General features: G+C 50.6%; 1 protein-coding gene across 4 annotated transcripts in view; it reads right to left on the minus strand.

The window, feature by feature from the left end:
- KIAA1671 (KIAA1671 ortholog) overlaps positions 1-4,852 on the minus strand; it is a 65,818-nt gene extending 60,966 nt beyond the window's left edge. For 2 of the 4 annotated variants that reach the window (XM_048322418.1, XM_048322419.1), the window contains exons 1-2: positions 4,711-4,852; positions 4,130-4,183 (exon numbers count right to left, since the gene is read on the minus strand). The gene's annotated coding sequence lies outside the window, so the exon portion shown is untranslated. The remainder of the gene's footprint in view (positions 1-4,129; positions 4,184-4,710) is intronic. The other 2 variants (XM_048322415.1, XM_048322420.1) reach the window with 1 other exon arrangement.
- Positions 4,853-17,991: the final 13,139 nt, after the last annotated feature.

The raw sequence follows: 17,991 nt of genomic DNA on the forward strand, positions 1-17,991 counted from the left end.
GCAAATAGATAAAACAGCCACCACACTAAATATAGTGTGTTTTGGCAACACTCAATATCCAGTTTTTCATAAGAATTTGGTTTTCCTGCCAGTTAACAGAACCCAAGACATGGAAAGTCCTCTTCACCCACAGAAGCCCTCTCAAGGCAAAGAGCAACTGACTTGCTCTGGATTTGTTACTTGTTAATTTTTGAATTATTCCTGGAACACAGCTTGAAAAGAATGGCCTGAGAGTTCAGAAGTTCGTGTATGTCCTTCAATCTCACTGAGAGTCAATGAAGGACAAGAGAACAGAGAACCAACTTCACTTCTAATCCAGCAAACAGAGCATCTCCTTGGAATCACATATCTCACTGGAAGCACATATCCAGGCAACCCAACAGCCAATTCCTGGACATTTTTAGGAAAAGTCTGCACATCCAGCTGCCTAGGGCAGGTGCATCTCGAGTTTGTCAAGCATGAAGTCTTCTAGTTAAGCTGTTAAACCTACCAGGCTGTGGTCCCTCCAAGGAACATGATTAGGATTCAAGACTGGTTGCTGTGGAGAGAATTCCACAGCTCTCCCAACGCTATTATTCCGGTCTCTTTGGCTGCGAGCTCAAGACAACCACGCAGTGGTTTACACTACAAAGGCTACTTCCACAACCAGGGACTCATCATTTAAAGAGATTTCTGAAGCAAAAGCAAAAAGTCTATGGCTTTTGCCCTACAATGTCTTTGGGCGATTCCTACACACAAAACTAAAAACATTGCAACATTCCCAGGTTCCAGTCAGCCCTGTGCACCAAACACAAACCAGTGATACAGACTGGGCTCACAGCATCACCACAAGCCTCATGCCTGGGCTTGCAGGATTAAGCATTTATTTCAGTCTCACTTTTCCAAGCAGCCCATGGCACATAGCAGCATCTCCTGCTCTGTGAATGGCTCCGTAAAGGATTCACTGGAATGGTTCCTTCCTCCCCAAATGCTGCCTACTACTTGAGAATTGAACAAGCTGCACCCGCCCAAAGAAATAAATTTATAAAATCAATGAGCAGAAAAGCTGCAGCACTGCAAACCTCCCTATGACCAACAGCATCATGTACATTTAGCCAGCTAGGGAAGTGAAAGACTTCCAACTCATGCAAGAAAATGTCCCACTAAAAGAAACAGCTTGAAAATCAGGAAAGAACAGTGACATTACACATAAATGGATGCAGAACACTCCAATCTGCATTTAGACACACCCTTTTACTAGTCAAATTTTTCACTAACTACCCAGCACACGAGTCAGCATGACCAATGCATGTGCCAAAGGACACTTCCCCTGGATAGCCAACAGTGCCAAGTTACCAACTTCTTTGGAGTGTCAATTCGAGAAAACACACCATAGCATAAAGAACTATCTTGATCTCTGAAACTCCCCGATAAGAAACCAGTATAATTTTTAAACACACGAGCAGCCAGGAGAAGTCACAACTGTAAGGTGTCCCTAACTGACGTGCTCAAGAAAATCCTCTCTGACAGGATCCCAAGTCCTGTCCCTGATGGGCACAGCACTCCCCACAAGCAGCACTACACCAAAATTTTCAAGACTGTGGGAAGTATTCTTATCTCTGTTTACAAGCTCAAGGACAGACAAATCATATCAATTTGATTCTCATGTTACTTGGAAAACCTGCCAGAAGGGAGGAAGCTCCACGAGCAACGAACAAACACAGAGTAACCCCAGGGCAAGGACCAGGGAGGGAAGAGCAACACATTGCACACCACGGAGACTGAGCTCCTCTTTTACCCTACAGTAACCAAACACGTGCAAAAGAGAGGGCAGGTGACAGGACTGGTTTCAAAATTATCTAATAGCCAGAGAAACACAAGTGCTGAATGGAGCAGAGTCCAGGACAACACCCAAGCGAAATCACAGAGCTGTGCAGAGTCGCAGGAGTGGGAATGCCTGAGCTCTCTGTCCACCTGGGACCTGCTGGTCAGGACTTGCTTCTTTCACATGTGGTCTGAATGTCACCTTGAGCACACAGGGCAGGAAGGGCTGGTTAACTTATGAAACACAAAGTCTGAAATTCCTGCTTTCAATAAAATCTATTTCCAAGTTGTAACTGGTTTTTTTTTTTTTCCTTTGGTAGAAATCAGGCACTTGGGGAAGCCTATTGCCACTGCCAGAGGAGTCTGCACACACAAGGGGCTCAGTTAACACCCAAGGTGATGGTGCTGCACATGGCTGAAAACAGAATTTAAAAAAAAAAAATATCCTGCAGCTACACAAAGCCTCAGTATGGCAGAGGGAAAAACTGCTTCATCATCAGCCATGGAAATTTTCTGAACCCCTGGTTATCTCGTCAGTCCAGAGCTGGGTGAGGAGGAGCACAGATGGGTACTGTGCCCTTTCTCCTGCCATAAGAGTGGCAGCTCCAGAACTGCAGCGTGAGCACAACCCTGGGGCTGGGGCCGTGCATGTCCTTTACTGCCACATATAAAATGAGACAGCAAAAAATGACAAACCAAAGTATTTGAGTTGGAAACAGTCCTAGACTTTGCCTCCTTTTACAGACTTTCCATACTGTGACACTCCAGAGTGACTTGGGTCTGTGTCTTCTATATATTGGGAAAGGAACATTGATCTTAGAATTAGCTCAGGGCACTGTCTGAACCAGAGGAGAAGTTTACACACCTATTTTCAATAAACTCTACACCTATCAAAAGGGAATTACAGGCTGTGAGGTCTATTTAAATAGGATTCCAACCTCCTTAACCACTCTGAAGGACAAAGGCTTTAGAGCTTTACTTGCTAATAAATATCCCCGGTAATTTTTACTGGAAAAGGCAGAGCATACAGTGAAGAAAATCCTAACCCAAAAAAAATACCCCAAAAAAGCCAAAAAACGGGGGAAAGTTTGTAAATTCTTGCAAGATTTTTTTTTTTCTGAGAAAGTCTTTACCTGGATTAAGCTGCCAGGCAACTTTATTAGCATTTCTGCCACACACTGTCTGCTTCCCCGCCACACCCTGCCAACGTCACAGGAAAACAAAGAAAACTCCCATTTTCATGTGGTCGTTAGAAAGATGCAAATCCTTCTGGTTTGTGGAGGAGAGACAAGGAAAAGAAAATGCCATCAACCTTCAGCTCTGGCAAAAAGTACCTCAGAAGCAGCTGAACAACTTCCCAGTTACCCTGGAAACAGAGTTTACCCCTCAGCAGACGGGAAAATTGCCCGCAATTACCACCCTAGAGAAAAGCACCAGTTTGGACAAAACATCAATTTCTGTTTGCTGCAGCTCCTTTAATGTGATCCCGGTAATTCATCATGAGCAATACTGGATCTGGAATGGAATTCTATTACCAAACCCCAAAGACTCTGAGTTCTATTACCAGACATGTAGGTATAATCAAAGGTTAGGCTATCTCCTAATGGTACAGAAGAGCTCTGCCATCTGCCAAGTGTGATTTCCCCTAATCCCATTGCCCACACACAAATCAGAATCACCCGGATTACGCCACAGAAATAGAAGTCAAGTCAATACCTGAATCCACGGGATTAATCTCCCACCTCCAGACAGGAGAAAGGCAAGAACAGCAACAATGCTGTAGGCAGGCTCAGGAAGGCAAAGCTTTCCACCCGACTCCGAACAGCACCACACAGGAAATTCTGGGATTTCACTGATTAGCTTCACCCGTCCAGAATCCCGGTGCTGCTCCCTCCCGAATCTGAGCGCAGAACTCTGTGCAAATTCAGGGAACCGACCTCCACGTGATCTTTTGGACCAGCTATTTCCACCCAGAAGCAGCACGCCACGTCTCTCCACGCACATACAAACCGCTCGGATTTGGAGTTAGGAGGAAAAATTAACAAACGAGCTGCATATCACGAGAACAACACAAATCTGTCCATCCAAGTGCTTCCAAAACAAAAATATATACCCCTAGCAGGGGGGTTGGAATGAGATGAGCTCTAAGATCCTTTCCGAGCCAAACTATCCTGAGCTTCTACATACACGCGATGCCAACAAGCAAAGCTATGTGCATCTTCAATTAAAAAGAAGCAGCGTGATGACTTTAAACTGGCACTTCAAAGTAATTGTAACGAGCAGATAATATATTTCCTGAAATCCAAGGCATAAAAGAGTCACATACCATTCTTGGCAATGCCTGAATCCCTCCTGCTCTGCCCAAGGAGCCGTCGCCCGGCTGTAAACCAGGGGGGAGAAGGGGGGAACATCTTTATTTGTCCATTTAAGACCTCCAAGCACATTATCATCCCTAATCCAGCGAGGAACAGATAATTGCAGCCCTCATGGATTACAAAATTACGCTCTAATCCTCAGAACCACCAGCACACCACCATCCACCAAAACCCACCTAACAACCCCTCCCCACCTCACACCGCTGAATTAGAACCACAGAACGGGGTTTTTTGGAGGGGGGTTTTTCTCCTCTTTCTAACACATGAGGACATGAGCCCTTGGCTCTGACGCAGTGAGAAAGAAGCAGCCAGGAGGTCCGGCACCAGGGCCAGGGGCCATGCGGGAGCAGCCACAGCACCGCCGGCACGGGACCCGCTCCCCGTTTCCCCGGGGCCGCAGAGGAGGAGGCCGAGGCACCCCCGGAGAAGCGGGGATGGGGCTCCCATGCCGGCCCTAAGGGTGAGCGAGCACTGTCCGCCTTTGTCCCACCGCCGCCTCGCCCCTCACCGTGGCCTCACCAGCAGCACTTACCCAGCCAAACCACCGGCTGCTCCCTCCGCAAAACCGGGCGCCGGCTCCGCCGCACCGGGGAAGTTGCTTGAAGTGAAGTTGGGCGCGCAGCGGCCTTTCCCCCGCGGCGGCGGCGGCGGCGGCGGCGAGCGGCGGCCGGGCACGGCCGGGGGGCGGGGCGGGGCGGGCAGGGGGCCGTCCCTCCGTGCTCCCCCGGAGCGAGGGGCTGCGGGAAGGCGGCGGGAAGGCGGCGGGAGGAGGGAATGTCCCGCCCCGGTGCCGGTCCGGCCCCTTCGCCCCGGCGGCCGCGGGGCCCCGCGGGAAGCGCCGCTGTTGCCATGGTGACCGCGCGGTGCGGGCCGTGGGCGGGGCTCCCCCCGCGCAGCGCGCTCGCGATTGGCTCCGCCCCGCTCCACCTGCTCCGAGGGGGACGCGGGTTCGAGTCCCGACCCCGCCGTCCCGAGGGACAAGGCGTGGGTGTGGGTAGTGTTGGAAAAGGTGGGATATGTCAAGATTATCTTATTGTGTCCAGTTCTGGACAAGTGCAAGTAAAAAAAAAAAAGAGCTACTGGAGAGGGTCCAGCAGAGGCCACAAGGATAATGAGGGATCTGGAGCATCTCTGTGATGAGGAGAGACTGTGGGAGCTGGGCCTGGTCAGTCTGGAGAAAGGCAGGCTGAGACATCAATCCATACAAACATCTCAAATCTTGTGCCAAAGAGGATGGTGCCAGACTATTTTCAGTGGTGCTCGGTGAAAAGGAGCAATAAACTGAAACACAAAAAGTTCCACCTCAACTTGAAGAAGAACCTCTTTCCATGAGGATGGCAGAGCACTGGGACAGCTGCCCAGGGAGGGCGTGGAGTCTCCCTTTCTGGACACATTCCAAACCCACCTGGATGCATTCCTTTGTCACCTGCTTCAGGTGACCCTGCCTTGGCAGAGGGGTTGGACTGGATGATCTCCAGAGGGCCCTTCCCACCACAACTGTTCTGTGATTCTATGATTCTAATCAGTGGAACAGGCAGCAGCTGCATCCCTTAGTCAAGGACACCCTGAAACTATCAAGCTTTAAGGACCTAAATTAATTTGTTGATGTATGTTTATGTAAACATTGGTAAATTTCAAAGCCCATATATTCTATAGCTGAACTATGTTTGTTATAATAATAAAAATCACACCTACAGGTCAAAAAGACCCTGCCCAGGTGAAGACCCTTCCCCTGAGCATGTGGAGAAGCAACTTGTATGGAAATTATTGGCCAATCCTAATAAAGGATTGTGCTTGTAAAGTTACTAACTCTGAATTTCTGTGTATAAATAATAGCAGGAAAGTCTGGTGGGGTGTGCTGGATTTGAGGAACACACCAAGCACCCAGGCTGCACAATCCTGAAATAAAAAATCAATGTCTCTCTCAAGTGTGTCATTATTGGCTTGTCGCACACCAGGTAAGAAATCCAATTTTGTGGCCACCAGTGGCAGCCCCTTGGCCACCACTGTCCTTCTGTCACCCTCAGGGCAGCACAACTGTGGAGCCCAGTCCAGGGAACATTGCCTCAGAGCAGGGAGCATCAGAAAGACAGCATTTCCCCTCAGACCATGGAGTGTTCCTCCTCAGTCCCCTCCTGAGGAATGGCACCGGAGTCACTGGATCCGCCTGCTGGCATCCTGTCCATGCCACAGCTGCCACAGTTCAAAAGCTCCAAATGCTGCTTTTTGTCATTACCAAAGGTGTGGTTCCCTGCTGAGGAGTCCAAAGTCGGCTCCGAGGTGAGGCCGTGACTCACGGCAGGAGGAAGGAGAGTGTGGATGATGGGCTGGCCACAGGCCAGGGTGATACCATGGCACATGGAAAACGCATCTCCATGTCCTCAGCCAGCTCTTGGCAGGACAGGGAAAGACCAGGCAGCTGGTCCTGTGTCCCTGCCCTCCATGGGGAACTCACTCATCTGCCTGTAACCAGCCCAAATCTCCTTCTGTTGCAGGCACGGGGGTCCTGAACCAGTGGGGCTGCTGGATCTCTCCGTGATCCATTCCAAGGGAGCCATACAGAGTCACTGTAGCTGCTCCTTAGCAGGTGCATGGATGGAAGCAAGAGGAAAGGTGTCAGCAGCAAAAACATCCAGCCCTGTAACAGCAGCAGGAATACGGAGCTTGCCTCGCCTCCTCTGTCCCCACCCACATCCCATGTAAATTAAGATCGCTTTCCCACAGCTTCCCCCCTTGCTCCCAAATCAGGATAATATAGGTGTTTTCCCCACCTTGGCAACCCTTTTATCTTCACCACACAAAGGGATCCCAATTCCATGACTCATTTGCCTTTTGCTTTTCTAGAAGCCAAGCCATAACCCATCCCCTCAGCCACCCTTCCCTGCCAGCACCTTCCCTGCAGCTCCGGCGCAGAGGAGGGCGATCCATGACTTGGACCGGTGCCTCTGCAAGGAGGGTGTTCCTGCCTCTTACACCTCTTTGAAGCGGTTCTTGTTCCACCCATGGCTGGGAACCCCTGCTCCAGCACACGGGGCTCTCAGCAAGTCATAGAGAATGAGGAAAGTGCCTGATCAGTTATTCAGGAGCCGCTTAATGGCAGCTCCCTCCACAAAAACACCTCCACAGTGACAGAGTCAGAGAACTGGGCATGCCAGGCTCCGGAGGCTCCATAGCCCTGGGAGCTGCATTCAAATGGATGCTTCAAGAGAGCAGCCGTGTTCCCAAGGAGCTTCTGTCTTGTTTCCCGCTGTGTGAGGAGGAGCCTCAGCGGGTGCCTCTGTGAATTCCCCCAGGAGATGAGACCTGGGAGCTTCAAAGTGGCCACAGAAACTCGGGCTGGTTCAAGCTGCGGCAGGCCCGGGGCAGGAGCAGCTCCGGCGGGATGGCAGCGCTGCGGGGCAGTGCTGGGCACGGAGCAGGCCCGGGCCCGACCGGTGTGGGGCTGCAGGGGCCGGATCCTAAGCCTCTCCTGGCCCTTGTTGTCCTGGGGACACCCCGAACCTGTGGGAAAGGGAATGACTGTAGTGCGGGGCCAGCGCAGAGCGGGGAACTGTGGGACCGGCAGTGCTGCACGGGGAGACGAGAACCCCCCCGGCCATCACAGCCCAGCCCTGGCACCAGGCAGGAGAATTGCCACCCCAGTGCCACCCCAGTGCTGCCACTCCCTTAGAATCATAGAATTATTTGGGTTGGAAAAGCCCTCTGAGACCATTGAGTCCAGTTGTTCCCCCAGCACTGCCCAGGCCACCATGTTCCCAAGCTCCACATCGACACATCTGGTAGATCCCTCCAGGGATGGGAACTCTACCACCTCCCTGGGCAGCCTGTTCCAATGCCTGACAATCGTTTCTATGAAGAAATTTTCCACAATATCCAGTCTAAATCTCCCCTGGCACAGCTTGAAGCCGTTTCCTCTTGTTTTGTCCCTTGTTCCCTGGGAGCAGAGCCCGACTCCCTCCTGACTGCACCCTCCTGTCAGGAAGTTGTGGAGAGCCAGAAGGTCCCCCCTCGATCCTCCTTTTCTCCAGGCTGATCTCCCTCAGGTGCTCCAGACCCTTTCTCAGTTCTGTTCCCTTCCCTGGACACACTCCAACACCCCAGTGTGCATCCTGCAGTGAGCAGAGGCCAAGGACAGGACCTGGCATGTTTCACAGCCCTGGCTCCTGGAAAGGTTCTTCCCCTGTGCTCTGTCCCCACCTGAGACCCTACAGGAATCTTTCTCCCACTGAGTTTATCAGCACATAGCAGAGCAGAGGTGACCCCAATAGGGGCAGAGTTAAATGCAGAGCCCTGGCCTCTCACCCCATGTATATGAATTAGGGCTGTAATTCCACCCTGCAGTGTGGCTGGCAATAGTGAACAGACACTGCCAGACCCATCTCACAGACATCTGAGCTTTGACCCTCTGTTTTATGACTTCACTGGAGCCATCAGTGGGATGACAAGCAGCAATATGCAGTGAAGGAGTGCCTGCACATGGAAAAGAATGACAAGCCCCGTATCTGTGAAGTTTCCATTCTTCAGATACAGTTTTCAAACAAAAGGCTCCACTCCTCCGATGAGTAATGCCACTGTTTCTCCTCTCCACCATACAATTAATTTCCAGGCTGGGATCTCTTCAGAATTGAGCAAAGAATGGCATAAACCAGGGAATATCAGGGAATGTTCCGTGCACCAGTGGGGCTGCTCTGGTGATTTAGCTCCTCTCACACAGTCTGTCAGTGCCCTGCAGTGGAGAAATGGGTTAATTGCAAATGGCACATGGACACTGCCCATGACACACCTGCACACCTGAGGGCAGGGACCAACACCGGAGGGTCACAGGCAGACCCCCCAGCCCCTGCTCTGTCTCGGCCCTGTCCCACCCCTGCCTGACTTCAGCAGGTGCGACAAGATCCCCTCCTTTGTTCCAGCCAGGAAAAGTCTCCGTCTCTTCCTGCTGAGCCAGTTGCTCCTGTTAGGAGACAAGGTGGAGGTGTATGCAAAAACAGTCCATCTGGGGCAGGGGGAGCACTGATCTTCCAGTGTTCCCCTGCTACCCTTCCCAGGCCCACGTGGTGTTGAAAGGCTCTGGCCCTCAGCAGGGAAGTACTTCAGTGTCTTGCCTTGCAACCTTCCACCAGGTAGCTTCTCCTACAAAAGCCAGAACTATTGGTGACAGCTCAGGATGGGCCCCAGGAGGAAACAGGCAGGAGCTCCCCACACACCTCAGGCACTGAGCACTGCAGGAAGGTGTTCCACTGCCCACCACATATAATCTGCGTAAAGGAAAGCAGGAAATCCTCCCACTCCCCATCACCACCACAGCAGCTGTCCTTAAAAGCTCCTTTCCCACCTCTTCATGCTCATCCACCATGGAAATCAGTGCAGAGCTACACAGAGAGCAAGTGCCTGGCTCAGAGCACAGAGAGGGCACAGCCCTGGCACTGCCTTCCCAATAAAACCCCACTGGCCATGGGGCCCCATTGCTGCCTCTCCCATCCTCAAGTTTGACTCAGGAACAGGTCTGGGAGAAGGAAGGCAGGGGAGAGAGTCTTGATTTAAAGGGAAGAGTCTGTGAAACACACAGTCCAATGTCCTTGTGAAGGCTGAGCTCTGCCAGACCCTGGAAAAAGCATCTCCCCTCCGAGGGAGCCCAGGACCTGTGGGATTACACCGTGGTGTCCACACAATATTTCTCCCTCCAGAAAGGAGAAATTTGGGAAGGCAGAGACTGTCAAACCTCAGCTGCTGAAAGCAGCCATAGCCAAGAAACAAGGATAATTGAGCGTCAAATTTGTATGTATAATGCTCTCCAGTAGGAAGGAGTTGTTAGATTGCACCGTCACGGAGGTTTCAGTGCAACAGAGGGAAGAACCGGTGGGTGTGGGATTGTTGCCAGTTATATAATCCCTGGTGGTTTTGCCTGCACTGGTTTGGGTGAGGACATGGCCCCATCCCGATCCCAGTGCTATCAGCAACAGCACGTGGTCAGACTTGGGGGGCTGTGGGGAGAACAAAGGGATGCAGATTTCCTGGGAGTCTGCTTTTGTTTTCCCAAGCAGAAGAGTGACTCAGATTTCAGCGCACTCCTGTAACTCAGCCAACAACAACACGTCCTTAGTCACGGCGATAAAGCCGAGGATCTGTGTTCCATTTGCTGAACTAAAAAAAGCTCAAACTCATCCACCCAAGGGCCAGGTCAGTCACTAAACCAGACACTGCGCTGAACCCCAAGCTGAGCACAGTGACGACAGCATCTTCCTCCCCAAGAGCCTCACTGAACTCCTGGAAACTGCTCAGAAAATCCACTGAACCAGCACGGATAATCTCGGTGCTGCACTATCACAGAGAGCTCTCTGATAACTCCTAAGCACTCACATGTCATTCCAACACGGCTGCCAAAGCCTTGCAGAAATGCTTTCACTTCCTGAGAAATGCTCCAGGAAAAAGCACGGTACTTCCTTGTGCTTAAGGACCGGACTAACACATCCCTGTGCTGTTGTCTCCTGGATCTGAGCTCGTTTTTCATGGCTGTGAGGTACATCCACAGCTCATTGCAAATGCCAGAGCATGGATTGCTCCACCTCAGTCATTGCACTCAAAAATTGCGAGCAAAAGGAGAACTTAAACGGACAAAGGGAAGGTGTGATTGAATTTTAGGAAGAAATCCTTCTCTGTGGGAGTGGGGAGGCCCTGGCACAGGGTGCCCAGAGAAGCTGTGGCTGCTCCATCCCTGGAAGTGTCCAAGGCCAGGTTGGACAGGGCTTGGAGCAACCTGGGGTAGTGGAAGGTGTCCCTGCAAATGAGATGGACTTTAAGGTCCCTTCCAACCCAAACCACTCTGTGATGCCCTGAGACTCCCAATCTCAGGCTAGCAAAATCCCTGTTGTAGAGTCCTCCAGCCCCCAGTGCTGCTGGGCTGGGTAGGAACCCAAGGCTCTCAGCCCTTTACCCTGCATCACTCAGGTGGTGGTGCCTGTGCAAACTGGGCCTCTCTGCAGGGTTTGCCCAGGCATTGCTACAGCTGTGGATCAGCCTTTGAATTTTCAGCTTCATTGTCCTTTGGAAAAGGCCTCTCTGAAATACGTGCTGGAGCACCTTAAGGCGGCAGAGGGAGCGTGGGGTGTTGCCAGGACAGCACCCACCTGGGCAGATGTTTGTGCCAGGACTCAGCATGTCCATTCATGCATGTTAACAAGGGCTATAAATACTCCAGGTCCTTCCCAGCTCCGGTGCCACGTGCCAGAGCCTGGCAGGAGGGTGTGTGAGGACAAGCACTCACAGCTGGGCTCACCAGCACAGCCCCCAGTGCCCCCCATCACAGCCAGCCCTGGGCACGGGCCACAGACAAACTGGTTCATCTGCCACAGCAGCTCAGGAGCCAAAGGATTGGGCTCATGGAGCAGAGGATCAAAACAGAGCACAGAAGAAACGGGCTGCCACCACCCTTTGGAGGAGCTCTCATAATCCAACCCTGGCTGATGGTGAACATCTCCTGAAGAGCCCTTGTTGGCAAGGGGTGGGAATGGTTTCTCTTCCTGCACAGGACAGAGCTGCTGCCTCTCTGGGGCTGCTCCACCAGCTGCTGTCTCGGGCCCTGCATGGAGGTGGCAATTGATGGAAATTTCCATGCACTTCAAAGCACAATCTCAGGATAGCTGCTTTTGTGAGAAACTATCCCAAGTTAAAAATTAATGAAATTCACTTTTAGGATCATTTGCTTTCCTCCATCTGAACGGTAGGATTTTTGCCAGCCTCTCCGCACCAGAACAAAGAGCATTCCTGCTTTGGCACCTTGGGGATGTGGCCTCTGGTGATTAGGTTGCCAATTAATATCAGGTAATTAACACATTTGCAAGGGCTGGTTGAATCCCACCCTGACATTTTGCAAACTCTGCATGTTTGGGGAGTGTCTTCATCAGCTTTTGAAGTTCTGAGCTGTGAGCTCGCTGCAAACCTCAGCCTGCACTGGAAACTGGGGCTGGGCCATTAGAGCAAACATGCCTCAAGAAGCAAACATATTAAGGATTAATTAAATACCAGGATTTATTTAATTAAGCCTCTTCTCATAAGTATGTAGAGGCAGGAATCTGGAGCGAGCATCCAGCCTTCCTTGCACTGCCATTTTTAGAAATGCAGTTAAATTCTGTGCTGCTTAAAACACAACATTGGGGTGGATGTGGAGCCCTCCTGCCTCCAACAGCAGTGCAGGAACCCACACCACAGAAAGCTGCTTGGGGGCACCTCTTCCCTATTCCCACACACGACATCCCCCTTTGGAAGAGCACCCAAGGATCTTGTGGAGTCTAGAGGGGTGACAAGTGCCAGCCCTGAGCAGGGGCAGGCACCACAGGCAGCTTGTCCTCCTCATGTTTTTGATGAAAAACTTGTCCCTCCTGTTCCCTACAAAAAAGGCACCGCAGCCCATCCTATCAGTGCCAGTTTAAAGGTCTGGAGATTGATCCAGGAAATGCTGAGATCAAGTCCAAGGTCATTTTGGGCACCGTTGCAGAATGCACTCCTTCACCTCCTGCGCACCCCGGCTGGCAGCACAGGATCAGGTATAAACCATCACCACCATGTCCCAGCTCTGGGCTGCCCCATGCCAGGGCCCTCTGTCACCTCCCCATCTGCCCTGTCTGTGGCAGTTCACTCCATGCAGCACCAAGGACCTGGCCCAGCCCTTTTCCTCCTCTTCAATTGCTCTGTTTCACCATCAGTTTAAATTCTCTGCGTTACAGGGGGGGTACAGCAAGAGGTAGGATGGAGGTGACAGTGCCAGCAGAGCCAAGGAGGTGTCACTGCCACACATCTGCCCAGAGGGACAGGGACAGGGTCAGCAAGGCTGGACAGAGAAGGCCAAGGCATGGGATGGGGCAAAGCAAGGACCGTGAGGGCAAGGAGGGTGCAAAAAGGAGCCCCAGGACCCCCAGGACAGGGGACACTCACCATGAGCAACAGAAGGCTCTGGAATCTGTGGAAATACAGAGCATTTTGGGCACTCCCTGCTCAGGGTATCCCCGTTTGCTGCCTTCCCAGGGACCGCACAGCCGGAAAGAACCACCAGGATCTGATTGATTTGAAAATACATTAACCATAGAGAATAGAGCTTTAATTTTTCTTTCTCAACAACAATAATGAACAGTTTACATTAAAAAAAACCAACCCAAAAGCATGAATAAAATAATATAAAACAGATATTATACCACAGTGTGGAATTCAGATAACCTAAGAACACTAGCAGCACTTCTACAAATAGATTAAAAGCTTTAAGTGCTCATTAAGCTCAGATCGAGCAACTCCCAGAGACCAAAATGGCATCCAACAGAGAAAAGCAGCAATTCTGTGTAGGGCAACAGAAAAGTCTAATGCCAGGACACCAGATACATTCAAATCCCTGTGCTGAGGGGTAATTCCCTGTCCCACAGAGCCCCCACGATGGCTGTCACACCCTGTCACCCTCTCCAGAACACTCCTTGAACAAGGGGAGTAACAATCGTGGGTCTGAGATAACATCCACGTCGTATTTTCAAAGCTTTTCCTTAATTCTGTTTGGGAAAACAGTTTCTTCCCCAGCTTCTGAGAATTACTCTCCAGAGGGACTGAATTTCTGAGAATTTAAGTCACTCTTACATAGTCACACAATGACATTTTTTTAGTCTCTCAGTATCCAGGATCAAGATTTTCAATTCTTTGTTGCCCTTAGCAGCAAAGCCATACTCATCCCTAAAACTTTCACGTATTTAAGATCTTGTGCATAGTTTCAATTTCAGCATTAATTCTTTTTTTTAAAAAAAGTTTATAAAAAGGATAAAATGGTGCTTTTTCCCCCTTATCAAAGCACTGATGCAAAGTGCCCTTGCTCCTGGTCATGTCCCTCTGCCGGTGGCTCAGGAGCCACCATGGAGAAGGGACCGTCCCCTGCAGCGCCATCCGTGGGCTCTGCTCAGCCTCCATGTGCAAAATCCATCTATAAAAGGAAGCTATTAAACTACTGCATGGGAATTTAAGGTGGAATATGCTTATCACCAATCTAAAATTAAATTAGGAATTGGATTAGATTAGACACATTAAAAGACTTCCATGGTTATTCCAACCGCGCACAATCTCCGGGAAGTACAGGATTCGGGCAAAGTTGAGAAGGAATCACAAAATGAGCTGTGTGAACGTGTAAGGCTACGGCACCAAATGGCCTCAGCCATGGCCCATGTGGCCACCAGAGAAAAGAAATGTGGTGTCACCAGGGACCACAAAGGTTTAGATGCCTTCATCAGTGAAATATTGATTATTCAGGGCAATGAGGATGCTGACCTTGAGTGAGATCACTGGAACAGCAGGAACAATCAGTGGCATTTGATCTCCTTCAGGGTGTCTGAAAAAGCTTTCATAGGAATTTCTGACACAGGTCCTGGCGAGTTCCAACCCTTCCACAGTGCTAGGAAGGGTTGGAACTCCCATCTCTACATTGTGCTCTATCAATTTGTGCTTGCACAATAGTAAAATGCTGAAGACAAGCCCAGAACTGCTCAGTACTTGGGGAAATTCCCAAATGGAATGAGAAATAAGACAGAGGTTTTGATGACATGACCATCATTTTGGTCCTACTGATCAAAGGCTCAGAGGCTCCCACTGGGCCTCTAGAGAAAAGTGATTTAGATATTGTAAGATATTTCAAAAGCAAACTTAAGATGATGAGAATCCCAAAACTGGTCCCATCCCCCTGGTCAGAGCCCCATGGGCCACAGTGGCTCTCAGTGCAGGGGACCAACCTCAGGATAAACCAGGAAAGAGAGGGAAAATAGTCAGGCAAAGTAAGTCATAAATAAATAAAGAACAAATAAGAAGAACCTCGTCCCATAAACTGCTCTTGGCCACAAGGCTTGTGTCTCCAGGATGGGATTTTGGGATGAGGTCTGTGATCCCCACCCACCTCTTCAATAGTTCCATCTCTCAGCCTGTTTTTTACCTGTCAGTGACAAGGGCTGACACACTGCTGGCTCACGTTGCACTATGAGGAGCATTTGGATGAGTTAAGAGATGTTCCCCATGCCAGAGGCTGGATGAGAGCAGGACAGGGAGGCAGCAGGAAGTTCCCACACAAAAACCCCTCTCAGTCTTCATGAAAAACGTTCACAGCAAAGCGATTCAGAGACTTCAACACAGCAAGAGAAAAACTAGGAAAATCACACATTTAGGAACAAACACAACTTCTAAAGGGTCTGCACAGGTGACACCAAAAGAGATGGGGACCAGGAGCTCGTTGGAAGGTTGCATGAGCAGAAAGCTCAAATGCAGGAAGAGAATCCATTTGTCACTCCCTCAGGGGAACACAGGGCCAGGACACAAACACGCAGTGGATTTACACACACCGAGATGATCTGAGCAGCAGCTCGAGCTTGAGACAAACCCCAAACCCCACAGCAACGTGGGTGAGGGTTTGGAGTGAGGGTGTGATGGGAGCTGAACTCTCAGCCCATGGAGCCCATCCTTCCTCAGGCTCGGCTCTGGAGCGACTGGAGCAGAGAACATGGGCTGGCAGCACATGCAACCCTTGCTGCACCCAGAGGAGTGCAGCAGTCTCCTCAGAAAGCGTGGAGTCATGGAACGGTTGGGGTTGGAAGGAAACTTAGAGATCACTTAGTTCCACCCCTTGCCATGGGCAGGGACACCTTCCACTAGCCCAGGGTGCTCCAAGCCCCATCCAACCTTGCCTTGGACACTTCCAGGGATGGGGCAGCCACGGCTTCTCTGGGCACCCTGTGCCAGGGCCTTATAGTAAAGAATTTCTTCCCAAAATCCAATCTAACCCTGCCCTCTGTCAGTTTAAAACACAGAGCTCCAGCCCCTGGTCCCACAGAGCCAATAACAGGCTAAAATAGTCCTGGGCTGGCAGTGCCATTGTGGGGGGTGGATTTCAGCTGCACGGAGCTGCTGGGATGAGACATTCCTCTTCCCCAAGACAAGATTACTGTATATGGACAAGCATTCCCTGGTGACGGGCCTCTCCTGCATGGCAAACAGGCCATCCTTGGCTGCATGGCTGGGAGAGATCCCTGCTGGCTTCCACAGCCATGATTGCCACTGTCAGAATTCCAGAACAAGGCTTTATCTCGTGGGGATCCGGCAGTGGGGCAGAGCCAGGCAGGAGAGGCTGAGGCCAGAGAAGGCCCACAAACAGCTGCACAGCAAAACCTTTGCTTTTCAGCTTCTTAGCAGCTTTTAACCATCAAAGAGGGCCCCAGGCTCCTGGTGGTGCCTCACTGTGGGTCCCCACAAGCACAAGAACCTGCTCAGCAAAACAGATGAAACAAAACTTTTTAATATTATTTTTCCCTCATTTTGGGTTTTGTTTTTTTTTTTCCCTCTTGTCCAGTCTTAAAGTCAGAACTAAGATGAAGCCAAACCGAGGTTGTGATGCTGGCTCTGCTCTGAGCTTCCTGTTGCCCCACCAGAGCAACTCTCCCGGCACAGGGACAGTGACAGATTGGCACATCATGGAACAGGTGCTATAGAAACCACACAGTTCTCAGAAGCAAACGATTTCTCACTCCTCCCCCCTCAAAAAATAACCCACTTAGTTCACATATTTTCTCTCTATACTGTATATATATTATATATAGACACGATTCTCTGGTAAACATTTACAAGATATTGTAAATAACATTGAAAATTTCTATCTCCATTTGCACAACAGCGCGCACTCACACGCCAGCACACAAGGACACACAGTCAGGTACAATCAATAAATAAATACTTTCCCCCCCACCCCAGAAATGATTCAAAAAACACTGCTATTGAGCGGCCCAAAGACACTCTCAGTTAATACAGACAGCAAATATTGTGCAGAATTTCTTGGCTGTTTTTGTTTAAAAACCAAGGAATGAAGCTTGAAAGGTTACGTGTCAGTGACGTTGCTTGGTCAGGTGGTGTTTCAGGTGACCTGTGGGTCCCTGTCCCTCAGGAAGGGGAGTACAGAGTGCTTCCCTTTGCCTCTAGACAGGTGACAGATCTGTCCTAGAACCTTGAGGGAACAGGAGCAGCCTGGGAAGGAGGGAGGACACGAGCTTTTCACTCTGCTTGGTGGAAAGATGAAAGATTCTCACAGGAACTGGCAGATCTCAAGCTCTTTGTTTCCTATGCTACTACAGCCCAGCACCTTTTAGGGTTTTACTACTTCAGGGAATTTCCCAGATTGTTGTACACATCAGTTGGGATTATGAGGAGTGAAGGGCTGCCCATTGCTCTCCTCCTGCCCCAGCCCCTTCCCCAAAGGGTTCAGGATGTGCCACTGCCTTTTCCAGCTGCGACCTCCACGTCCCAGTATACAGAAATGGCTGATTTGCTCAGAAACAGCAAACCACTCCACCACGCTCCTCAGGTCTTCCTTGAAGCAGCAGTTTTCTCTGGTGAAGACTGACAACCACCTTTTTTCTGCCAGCAACATCTGACACGTGCCACGAGCCAACACAAACCAGCACAGACAGATGTTCCACGGGAGAAGGAAGGGCCCCTTTCCCTCCCATGGGAGCACTCCAGCAGCAAGGCAGGAGCAGGGCCAGAGGAGAGCACACACACAGCACACATTGCACCCGGGAGGAACACAAATTTTTGCAGCAAAACTTGAGAGAAAGTACCCTTAGAGAGAGAGCTCCAGCCCAGTGCCCCCAGCACTGCCCTCCCCGGCTGGGCTGGGCCCTCCATCCACCCACCCCTCTCCTTTTCCTGTATTGTTTTTACCTGAGTTGAAAAATGACTCCAAAGCCTCTGCAGGGCAGCCTGTGTGGGACACAGCAGCTGGAGAGGCACTTCATGCAGTGGGCTCCAGGCTGTG

This window comes from Corvus hawaiiensis, chromosome 18 (genome assembly GCF_020740725.1).
Source record: "Corvus hawaiiensis isolate bCorHaw1 chromosome 18, bCorHaw1.pri.cur, whole genome shotgun sequence".
In the NCBI taxonomy this organism is placed as follows: domain Eukaryota; kingdom Metazoa; phylum Chordata; class Aves; order Passeriformes; family Corvidae; genus Corvus; species Corvus hawaiiensis.